Raw genomic sequence first — 11,770 nt, forward strand, 5'->3', positions numbered from 1 at the left:
CACACACACTGAGACACACACACACACACTGAGACACGCACACACACACACACACTGAGACACACACACACACACACACACTGAGACACACACACACTGAGACACACACACACACACACTGAGACACACACACACACACACACACACACACACTGACACACACACTGAGACACACACACACACACACACTGAGACACACACACTGAGACACACACACACACACACACACACTGAGACACACACACACACACTGAGACACACACACACACACACTGAGACACACACACACACACACACACACTGAGACACACACACACACTGAGACACACACACACACACACTGAGACACACACACACACACACTGAGACACACACACACACACACTGAGACACGCACACACACACACTGAGACACACACTGAGACACACACACACACACACTGAGACACGCACACACACACACACAGAGACTGAGACACGCACACACACAAACACTGAGACACGCACACACACACACACAAACACTGAGACACGCACACACACACACACACACACTGAGACACATACACTGAGACACGCACACACACACACACACTGAGACACACACACTGAGACACGCACACACACACACACTGAGACACGCACACACACACACACACTGAGACACGCACACACACTGAGACACACACACACACACTGAGACACACCTACTGACCTGGGGAGGGATGTTCTATACCTACTGACCTGGGGAGGGATGTTCTGTACCACCTACTGACCGGTGGAGGGATGTTCTGTACCTACTGACCTGGGGAGGGATGTTCTGTACCTACTGACCTGGGGAGGGATGTTCTGTACCACCTACTGACCTGGGGAGGGATGTTCTGTACCTACTGACCTGGGGAGGGATGTTCTGTACCACCTACTGACCTGGGAGGGATGTTCTGTACACACCACCTACTGACGGTGGAAGGGGATGTTCTGAGACCACCTACTGACCGGTGGAGGGGATGTTCTGTACCTACTGACCTGGGAGGGATGTTCTATACCTACTGACCTGGGAGGATTTTCTGTACCACCTACTGGCCTGGGGAGGGATGTTTCTGTACCTACTGACCTGGGGAGGGATGTTCTGTACCTACTGACCTGGGGAGGGATGTTCTGTACCACCTACTGAGCCTGGGGAGGATGTTCTGTACCACCTACTGACCTGTGGAGGGATGTTCTGTACACACCTGACCTGGGAGGGATGTTCTGTACCACCTACTGACCTGGGGAGGGATGTTCTGTACCACCTACTGACCTGGGGAGGGATGTTCTGTACCTACTGACCTGGGGAGGGATGTTCTGTACCACCTACTGACCTGGGGAGGGATGTTCTGTACCACCTACTGACCTGGGGAGGGATGTTCTGTACCACCTACTGACCTGGGGAGGGATGTTCTGTACCTACTGACCTGGGGAGGGATGTTCTGTACCTACTGACCTGGGGAGGAGATGTTCTGACCTGGGGAGGATGTTCCACCTACTGACCTGGGGAGGGATGTTCTGTACCACCTACTGACCTGGGGAGGGATGTTCTGTACCTACTGACCTGGGGAGGGATGTTCTGTACCACCTACTGACCTGGGGAGGGATGTTCTGTACCACCTACTGACCTGGGGAGGGATGTTCTGTACCTACTGACCTGGGGAGGGATGTTCTGTACCTACTGACCTGGGGAGGGATGTTCTGTACCTACTGACCTGGGGAGGGATGTTCTGTACCACCTACTGACCTGGGGAGGGATGTTCTGTGACCTGGGGAGGGATGTTTCTTTACCTACTGACCTGGGGAGGGATGTTCTGTACCACCACCTGGGAGGGACTGACCTGGGGAGGGATGTTCTGTACCACCTACTGACCTGGGGGAGGGATGTTCTGTACCACCTACTGACCTGGGGAGGGATGTTCTGTACCTACTGACCTGGGGAGGGATGTTCTGTACCACCTACTGACCTGGGGAGGGATGTTCTGTACCACCTACTGACCTGGGGAGGGATGTTTCTGTACCACCTACACCTACTGACCTGACCTGGGGAGGGATGTTCTGTACCTACTGACCTGGGGAGGGATGTTCTGTACCTACTGACCTGGGGAGGGATGTTCTGTACCACCTACTGACCTGGGGAGGGATGTTCTGTACCACCTACTGACCTGGGGAGGGATGTTCTGTACCTACTGACCTGGGGAGGGATGTTCTGTACCACCTACTGACCTGGGGAGGGATGTTCTGTACCTACTGACCTGGGGAGGGATGTTCTGTACCTACTGACCTGGGGAGGGATGTTCTGTACCACCTACTGACCTGGGGAGGGATGTTCTGTACCTACTGACCTGGGCAGGGATGTTCTGTACCACCTACTGACCTGGGGAGGGATGTTCTGTACCACCTACTGACCTGGGGTGGGATGTTCTGTACCTACTGACCTGGGGAGGGATGTTCTGTTCTGTACCACCTACTGACCTGGGGAGGGATGTTCTGTACCACCTACTGACCTGGGGAGGGATGTTCTGTACCACCTACTGACCTGGGAGGGATGTTCTGTACACCACCTACTGACCTACTGACCTACTGACCTGGGGAGGCCTGGGACCTGGGGAGGATGTTCTGTACCACCTACTGACCTGGGGAGGGATGTTCTGTACCTACTGACCTGTTCTGTTCCACCTACTGACCTGGGAGGGATGTTCTGTACCACCTACTGACCTGGGGAGGGATGTTCTGTTCCACCTACTGTCCTGGGGAGGGATGTTCTGGGAGGGATCTATACCTACTGACCTGGGGAGGGATGTTCTGTACCTACTGACCTGGGGAGGGATGTTCTGTACCTACTGACCTGGGGAGGGATGTTCTGTACCAAGTGAGACACACTGAACCAACCACTCTGTGTGTCGTATGTTGGTGACCGATGTGGTTCTCCCTCTACAGGCCATCCGTGTGTTCTTCATGCTGAGATCACTATCTCTTCAGCTGCAGGGAGAACCAGAGACGCAGCTTCCTCTCACTCGCTCTGAAGACCTCATCAAGACCGACGATGTTCTGGACCTAAGTAAGACTGTGTGTGTGTGTGTGTGTGTGTGTTCTGACTGACCATGCTCTTGACCTCATCAAGACTGACTGTGTTCTAGACCTCAAGACTGACCGTGTTCTAGACCTCAAGACTGACCGTGTTCTAGACCTCAAGACTGACCGTGTTCTACACCTCATCAAGACTGACCGTGTTCTACACCTCATCAAGACTGACCGTGTTCTACACCTCATCAAGACTGACCGGGTTCTAGACCTCGTCAAGACTGACCGTGTTCTAGACCTCGTCGAGACTGACCGTGTTCTAGACCTCATCGAGACCGACCGTGTTCTAGACCTCATCGAGACTGACCGTGTTCTACACCTCATCGAGACTGACCGTGTTCTAGACCTAATCAAGACTGACCGTGTTCTACACCTCATCAAGACTGACCGTGTTCTAGACCTCATGAAGACTGACCGGGTTCTAGACCTCATGAAGACTGACCTTGTTCTACACCTCATCGAGACTGACCATGTTCTACACCTCATCGAGACTGACCATGTTCTACACCTCATCGAGACTGACCATGTTCTAGACCTCATCGAGACTGACCATGTTCTAGACCTCATCAAGACTGACCATGTTCTAGACCTCATCAAGACTGACCATGTTCTACACCTTATCAAGACTGACCATGTTCTAGACCTCATTGAGACTGACCGTGTTCTACACCTCATCAAGACTGACCATGTTCTAGACCTCATTGAGACTGACCGGGTTCTACACCTCATCGAGACTGACCATGTTCTAGACCTCATCGAGACTGACCATGTTCTAGACCTCATCAAGACTGACCATGTTCTAGACCTCATCGAGACTGACCATGTTCTAGACCTCATCAAGACTGACCATGTTCTACACCTTATCAAGACTGACCATGTTCTAGACCTCATTGAGACTGACCGTGTTCTACACCTCATCAAGACTGACCATGTTCTAGACCTCATCGAGACTGACCGGTTCTGGACCTCATGAGACTGACCATGTTCTAGACCTCATCAAGACTGACCATGTTCTAGACCTCTCATTGAGACTGACCATGTTCTAGACCTCATTGAGACTGACCATGTTCTACACCTCATCAAGACTGACCATGTTCTAGATCTCAGTCTGTGAGTTCTGTTACAGTAATATTCTTGGAACAGACAGAAGGGGTTCAACCAGTGGAAACATCTGACTGACATGTTCTGGACCTCATCAAGAGGTGTGTGTGTGACCATGTTGTGACCTGAAATTAAATGACCATGTTCACAGACCTCGTCAAGACTGACCATGTTCTACACCTTATCAAGACTGACCATGTTCTAGACCTCATTGAGACTGACCGTGTTCTACACCTCATCAAGACTGACCATGTTCTAGATCTCAGTCTGTGTGAGTTTGTTACAGTAATATTCTTGGAACAGACAGAAGGTTCAGGCCCACAGTGGAAACATCTGGCTCCAGCTCTGATACACTTTTTAGAGCAGAGGTCTGTGTGTGTGGGTCTGATTTACACTCCTTTTAGAGACCAGGGAGGGGTTGATAAGTCTCTATTAAAGGGGGAGGATTGGGGGGGGTTGATTAAGTCTCTATCTGATAGAGACCTGGGGAGGGATGGTTGATTAAGTCTCTAGGGGAGACCTGGGGAGGGGTTGATTAAGTCTATCTAATAGAGACCTGGGGGGTTGATTAAGTCTCTATCTAATAGAGACCTGGGGGGTGGTTGATTAAGTCTCTATCTAATAGAGACCTGGGGGGGGATGGTTGATTAAGTCTCTATCTAATGAGACCTGGGGGGGGGGTTGATTAAGTCTCTATCTGATAGAGACCTGGGGGGGTGGTTGATTAAGTCTCTATCTAATAGAGACCTGGGGGGGGTTGATTAAGTCTCTATCTGATAGAGACCTGGGGGGGGGTGGTTGATTAAGTCTCTATCTGATAGAGACCTGGGGAGGGGGTTGATTAAGTCTCTATCTGATAGAGACCTGGAGGGTGGTTGATTAAGTCTCTATCTAATAGAGACCTGGGGGGGGTAGTTGATTAAGTCTCTATCTAATAGAGACCTGGGGGGTGGTTGATTAAGTCTCTATCTAATAGAGACCTGGGGGGGGGTTGATTAAGTCTCTATCTAATAGAGACCTGGGGTTGATTAAGTCTCTATCTAATAGAGATGGTTGATTAAGTCTCTATCTAATAGAGACCTGGGGGGAAGTTGATTAAGTCTCTATCTGATAGAGACCTGGGGGAGGGGGTTGATTAAGTCTCTATCTGATAGAGACCTGGGGGGGTTGATTAAGTCTCTATCTGATAGAGTCCTGGGGGATGGTTGATTAAGTCTCTATCTGATAGAGACCTGGGAGGGGGTTGATTAAGTCTCTATCTGATAGAGACCTGGGGGGATAGAGACCTGGGGGGGAGGGATGGTTGATTATAGAGACCTGGGGGGATGGGTGGGTTGATTAAGTCTCTATCTGATAGAGACCTGGTTGATTAAGTCTCTATCTAATAGAGACCTGGGGGAGGGGGGTGGTTGATTAAGTCTCTATCTGATAGAGACCTGGGGTTGATTAAGTCTCTATCTGATAGAGACCTGGGGGTGGACATCAAGTCTCATCTGATAGAGACCTGGGGTTGATAAGTCTCTATCTGATAGAGACCCGGGGAGTTGATTAAGTCTCTATCTGGATAGAGACCTGGGGGTATTGATTAAGTCTCTATCTGATAGAGACCTGGGGGTTGATTAACTCTATCTGATAGAGACCTGGGGGAGGGATGGTTGATTAAGTCTCTATCTGATAGAGACCTAGGGAGGGGGGAAGGATTAACTCTATCTGATAGAGACCTGGGGGAGGGATGGTTGGATTAAGTCTCTATCTGATAGAGACCTGGGGAGTGGTTAATTAAGTCTCTATCTAATAGAGACCTGGGGGTTGATTAAGTCTCTATCTGATAGAGACCTGGGGAGGGATGGTTGATTAAGTCTCTATCTGATAGAGTCCTGGGAGGGATGGTTGATTAAGTCTATCTAATAGAGACCTGGGGGTGGTTGATTAAGTCTCATCTAATAGAGACCTGGGGAGGGGGTGTGATTAAGTCTCTATCTGATAGAGTCCTGGGGGAGGGGGTTGATTAAGTCTCTATCTAATGAGACCTGGAGAGGTTGATTAAGTCTCTATCTAATAGAGACCTGGGGGAGGGGTTGATTAAAGTCTCTATCTAATAGAGACCTGAGAGAGTTGATTAAGTCTCTATCTAATAGAGACCTGGGGAGAGGGTTGATTAAGTCTCTATCTAATAGAGACACTAGGAGGGGTTGATTAAGTCTCTATCTAATAGAGACCTGGGGGAGGGGTTGATTAAGTCTCTATCTGATAGAGACCTGGGAGGGATGGTTGATTAAGAGGGGGTTGATTAGTCTCTATCTGATAGAGAACTGGGAGGAGGTTGATTAAGTCTATCTAATAGAGACCTGGGGGAGGGGGTGGTTGATTAAGTCTCTATCTGATAGAGACCTGGGAGGATGGTTGATTAAGGGGGGTTGATTAAGTCTCTATCTAATAGAGACCTGGAGGGGGAGTTTATTAAGTCTCTATCTAATAGAGACCTGGAGGAGGTGGTTGATTAAGTCTCTATCTAATAAGAGACCTGGGGAGGGGTTGATTAAGTCTCTATCTAATAGAGACCTGAGAGGGGTTGATTAAGTCTCTATCTAATAGAGACCTGGGGGAGGTTGATTAAGTCTCTATCTAACTAGAGACCTGGAGAGGTTGATTAAGTCTCTATCTGATGAGAGAGACCTGGGGAGGGGTTGATTAAGTCTCTATCTAGACTAGAGACCTGAGGGAGGGTTGATTAAGTCTCTATCTGATAGAGACCTGGGAGAGTGGATGGTTGATTAAGTCTCTATCTGATAGAGACCTGGGAGAGAGGAGTTGATTAAGTCTCTATCTAATAGAGACCTGGGGAGGGGGTTGATTAAGTCTCTATCTAATAGAGACCTGGGGAAGAGAGGTTGATTAAGTCTCTATCTAATAGAGACCTGAGAGAGGTGGTTGATTAAGTCTCTATCTAATAGAGACCTGGGGAGAGTTGATTGAGTCTCCTATCTGATAGAGACCTGGGGGAGAGTTGATTAAGTCTCTACTGATAGAGACCTGGGGGGTTGATTAAGTCTCTATCTGATAGAGTCCTGGGGGATGGTTGATTAAGAGGGAGGAGGGGTTGATTAAGTCTCTATCTGATAGAGGACCTGGGAGATGGATGATTAAGGGAGTTGAAGTCTCTATCTAATAGAGACCTGAGAGGGAGGGTTGATTAAGTCTCTATCTGATAGAGACCTGGGGAGGGATGGTTGATTAAGTCTATCTAATAGAGACCTAGGGGGTTGATTAAGTCTCTATCTAATAGAGACCTGGGGAGAGGATGGTTGATTAAGTCTCTATCTAATAGAGACCTGAGGGATGGTTGATTAAGTCTCTATCTGATAGAGACCTGGGGGATGGATGGTTGATTAAGTCTCTATCTGATAGAGACCTGGGGGAGGTTGATTAAGTCTCTATCTAATAGAGACCTGGGAGAGGGGTTGATTAAGTCTCTATCTGATAGAGACCTGGGGAGGGGGTTGATTAAGTCTCTATCTAATAGAGACCTGGAGGATGGTTGATTAAGTCTCTATCTGATAGAGACCTGGGGAGGGATGGTTGAAGGATTAAGTCTCTATCTGATAGAGACCTGGAGGAGGTTGATTAAGTCTCTATCTAATAGAGACCTGGAGAGGATGGTTGATTAAGTCTCTATCTGATAGAGACCTGGGGAGGGTGGTTGATTAAGTCTCTATCTGATAGAGACCTGGAGGAGGATGGTTGATTAAGTCTCTATCTGATAGAGACCTGGGGGAGGGGTTGATTAAGTCTCTATCTGATAGAGACCTGGGGAGGATGGTTGATTAAGTCTCTATCTGATAGAGACCTGGGGAGGGATGGTTGATTAAGTCTCTATCTGATAGAGACCTGGGGAGGGGTTGATTAAGTCTCTATCTGATAGAGACCTGGGGGAGGGATGGTTGATTAAGTCTCTATCTGATAGAGACCTGGGGAGGTAGTTGATTAAGTCTCTATCTGATAGAGACCTGGGGGAGGGATGGTTGATTAAGTCTCTATCTGATAGAGACCTGGGAGGTGGTTGATTAAGTCTCTATCTAATAGAGACCTGGGGAGGGGGTTGATTAAGTCTCTATCTGATAGAGACCTGGGGAGAGTGGTTGATTAAGTCTCTATCTGATAGAGTCCTGGGGAGGATGGTTGATTAAGTCTCTATCTAATAGAGACCTGGGGAGGTGGTTGATTAAGTCTCTATCTAATAGAGACCTGGAGAGGGGTTGATTAAGTCTCTATCTGATAGAGACCTGGGGAGGGGGTTGATTAAGTCTCTATCTAATAGAGACCTGGGGAGGAGTTGATTAAGTCTCTATCTAATAGAGACCTGGAGAGAGGGTTGATTAAGTCTCTATCTAATAGAGACCTGGGAGGATTGAGTTCGATTAGAGACTGGGGAGGGGTTGATTAAGTCTCTATCTAATAGAGACCTGGGGAGGGGTTGATTAAGTCTCTATCTAATAGAGACCTGGGGAGAGGGTTGATTAAGTCTCTATCTGATAGAGACCTGGGGAGATGGTTGATTAGGGGGTTGATTAAGTCTCTATCTAATAGAGACCTGGGGAGAGGGGGTTGATTAAGTCTCTATCTGATGAGAGACCTGGGGGGGTTGATTAAGTCTCTATCTAATAGAGACCTGGGGAGAGGGGTGGTTGATTAAGTCTCTATCTGATAGAGACCTGGGAGGATGGTTGATTAAGGGGGGTTGATTAAGTCTCTATCTAATAGAGACCTGGGGAGGGGGGTTGATTAAGTCTCTATCTGATAGAGACCTGGGGAGGGGTTGATTAAGTCTCTATCTAATAGAGACCTGGAGAGGGGTTGATTAAGTCTCTATCTAATAGAGACCTGGAGGGGTGGTTGATTAAGTCCTATCTAATAGAGACCTGGGGGAGGGTTGATTAAGTCTCTATCTAATAGAGACCTGGGGAGGGAGGTTGATTAAGTCTCTATCTAATAGAGACCTGGGAAGAGGTTGATTAAGTCTCTATCTAATAGAGACCTGGGAGAGGGAGTTGATTAAGTCTCTATCTGATAGAGACCTGGGGAGGATGGGGTTGATTAAGTCTCTATCTAATAGAGACCTGGGGGAGGGGGTTGATTAAGTCTCTATCTGATAGAGACCTGGAGGGGTTGATTAAGCTCTATCTGATAGAGACCTGGGGGAGGGATGGTTGATTAAGTCTCTATCTGATAGAGACCTGGGGAGGAGGGATGGTGATTAAGTCTCTATCTAATAGAGACCTGGAGGGGAGGGTTGATTAAGTCTCTATCTAATAGAGACCTGGAGGGGTTGATTAAGTCTCTATCTGATAGAGACCTGGGGAGGTTGATTAAGTCTCTATCTGATAGAGACCTGGGAGGTGGTTGATTAAGTCTCTATCTAATGAGAGACCTGGGGGTTGATTAAGTCTCTATCTGATAGAGACCTGGGGAGTGTTGATTAAGTCTCTATCTAATAGAGACCTGGGGGTGGTTGATTAAGTCTCTATCTGATAGAGTACCTGAGGGAGGTGTTGATTAAGTCTCTATCTAATGGAGACCTGGGGGGTTGATTAAGTCTCTATCTAATAGAGACCTGGGAGAGAGGGTTGATTAAGTCTCTATCTAATAGAGACCTGGGGGAGGGGTTGATTAAGTCTCTATCTGAGTAGAGACCTGGGGATGGTTGATTAAGGGGGGTTGATTAAGTCTCTATCTAATAGAGACCTGGAGGGGAGTTGATTAAGTCTCTATCTGATAGAGACCTGGAGAGGGGTTGATTAAGTCTCTATCTGATAGAGACCTGGGAAGATGGTGATTAAGGGGTTGATTAAGTCTCTATCTAATAGAGACCTGGAGAGAGTGGTTGATTAAGTCTCTATCTAATAGAGACCTGGGAGAGAGGGAGTTGATTAAGTCTCTATCTGATAGGAGACCTGGAGAGGTTGATTAAGTCTCTATCTGATAGAGACCTGGGAGAGGATGGTTGATTAAGTCTCTATCTGATAGAAGTCCTGGGGAGAGGGGTTGAGTTAAGTCTCTATCTGATAGAGACCTGGGGGAAGGGATGGTTGATTAAGGGAGGCGGGGGGTTGATTAAGTCTCTATCTAATAGAGACCTGGAGGAGAAGTGGTTGATTAAGTCTCTATCTAATAGAGACCTGGGGGAGGGGGGTTGATTAAGTCTCTATCTGATAGAGTCCTGGGGGGGGGGGGATGGTTGATTAAGTCTCTATCTGATAGAGATGTTGATGGTCTCATTGTTTTATTGACGAGGAAGGGAAAGTAGATAGCTAAGTAAAAACAGGTCCAACCACACGACATGACAACGACATATCACGCCACAGGGCTGTGTCGGCTAAAGGTCAGTCTGGAACCTCGTTCCTCAGTTATCTCTGACAACGACATATCAGGGCTGTGTCGGCTAAAGGTCAGTCTGGAACCTCGTTCCTCAGTTATCTCTGACAACGACATATCAGGGCTGTGTCGGCTAAAGGTCAGTCTGGAACCTCGTTCCTCAGTTATCTCTGACAACGACATATCAGGGCTGTGTCGGCTAAAGGTCAGTCTGGAACCTCGTTCCTCAGTTATCTCTGACAACGACATATCAGGGCTGTGTCGGCTAAAGGTCAGTCTGGAACCTCGTTCCTCAGTTATCTCTGACAACGACATATCAGGGCTGTGGGTCGGCTAAAGGTCAGTCTGGAAACCTCGTTCTGGTTATCTGACAGCTGACATATCAGGGCTGTGTCGGCTAAAGGTCAGTCTGGAACCTCGTTCCTCAGTTATCTCTGACAACGACATATCAGGGCTGTGTCGGCTAAAGGTCAGTCTGGAACCTCGTTCCTCAGTTATCTCTGACAACGACATATCAGGGCTGTGTCGGCTAAAGGTCAGTCTGTTGTGGTCTCTCTCTCTGTAGATAACAGTGATCTGATAGCCTGTATGGTTGTGTTGTGGTCTCTCTCTCTCTGTAGATAACAGTGATCTGATAGCCTGTATGGTTGTGTTGTGGTCTCTCTGTAGATAACAGTGATCTGATAGCCTGTATGGTTGTGTTGTGGTCTCTCTCTCTCTGTAGATAACAGTGATCTGATAGCCTGTATGGTTGTGTTGTGGTCTTCTTCTCTGTAGATAACAGTGATCTGATAGCCTTATGATGTTGTGTTGTGGTTCTCCTGTAGATAACAGATCTGATAGCCCAGATGGTTGTGTTGTGGTCTCTCTCTCTGTAGATAACAGTGATCTGATAGCCTGTATGGTTGTGTTGTGGTCTCTCTCTCTCTGTAGATAACAGTGATCTGATAGCCTGTATGGTTGTGTTGTGGTCTCTCTCTGTAGATAACAGTGATCTGATAGCCTGTATGGTTGTGTTGTGGTCTCTCTGTAGATAACAGTGATCTGATAGCCTGTATGGTTGTGTTGTGGTCTCTCTCTCTGTAGATAACAGTGATCTGATAGCCTGTATGGTTGTGTTGTGGTCTCTCTCTCTCTGTAGATAACAGTGATCTGATAGCCTGTATGGTTGTGTTGTGGTCTCTCT

General features: G+C 47.9%; 1 long non-coding RNA gene across 1 annotated transcript in view; it reads left to right on the top strand.

Moving 5' to 3' along the window:
- Positions 1-11,330, top strand: part of LOC135569059 (uncharacterized) — a 12,828-nt gene extending 1,498 nt beyond the window's left edge. Inside the window, exons 2-3 of the long non-coding RNA XR_010462815.1 lie at positions 2,968-3,088; positions 11,150-11,330. This is a non-coding gene — a long non-coding RNA (uncharacterized LOC135569059). The remainder of the gene's footprint in view (positions 1-2,967; positions 3,089-11,149) is intronic.
- The last annotated feature ends 440 nt before the right edge of the window (positions 11,331-11,770 follow it).

Source organism: Oncorhynchus nerka, unplaced genomic scaffold (genome assembly GCF_034236695.1).
Source record: "Oncorhynchus nerka isolate Pitt River unplaced genomic scaffold, Oner_Uvic_2.0 unplaced_scaffold_1233, whole genome shotgun sequence".
In the NCBI taxonomy this organism is placed as follows: Eukaryota; Metazoa; Chordata; class Actinopteri; order Salmoniformes; family Salmonidae; genus Oncorhynchus; species Oncorhynchus nerka.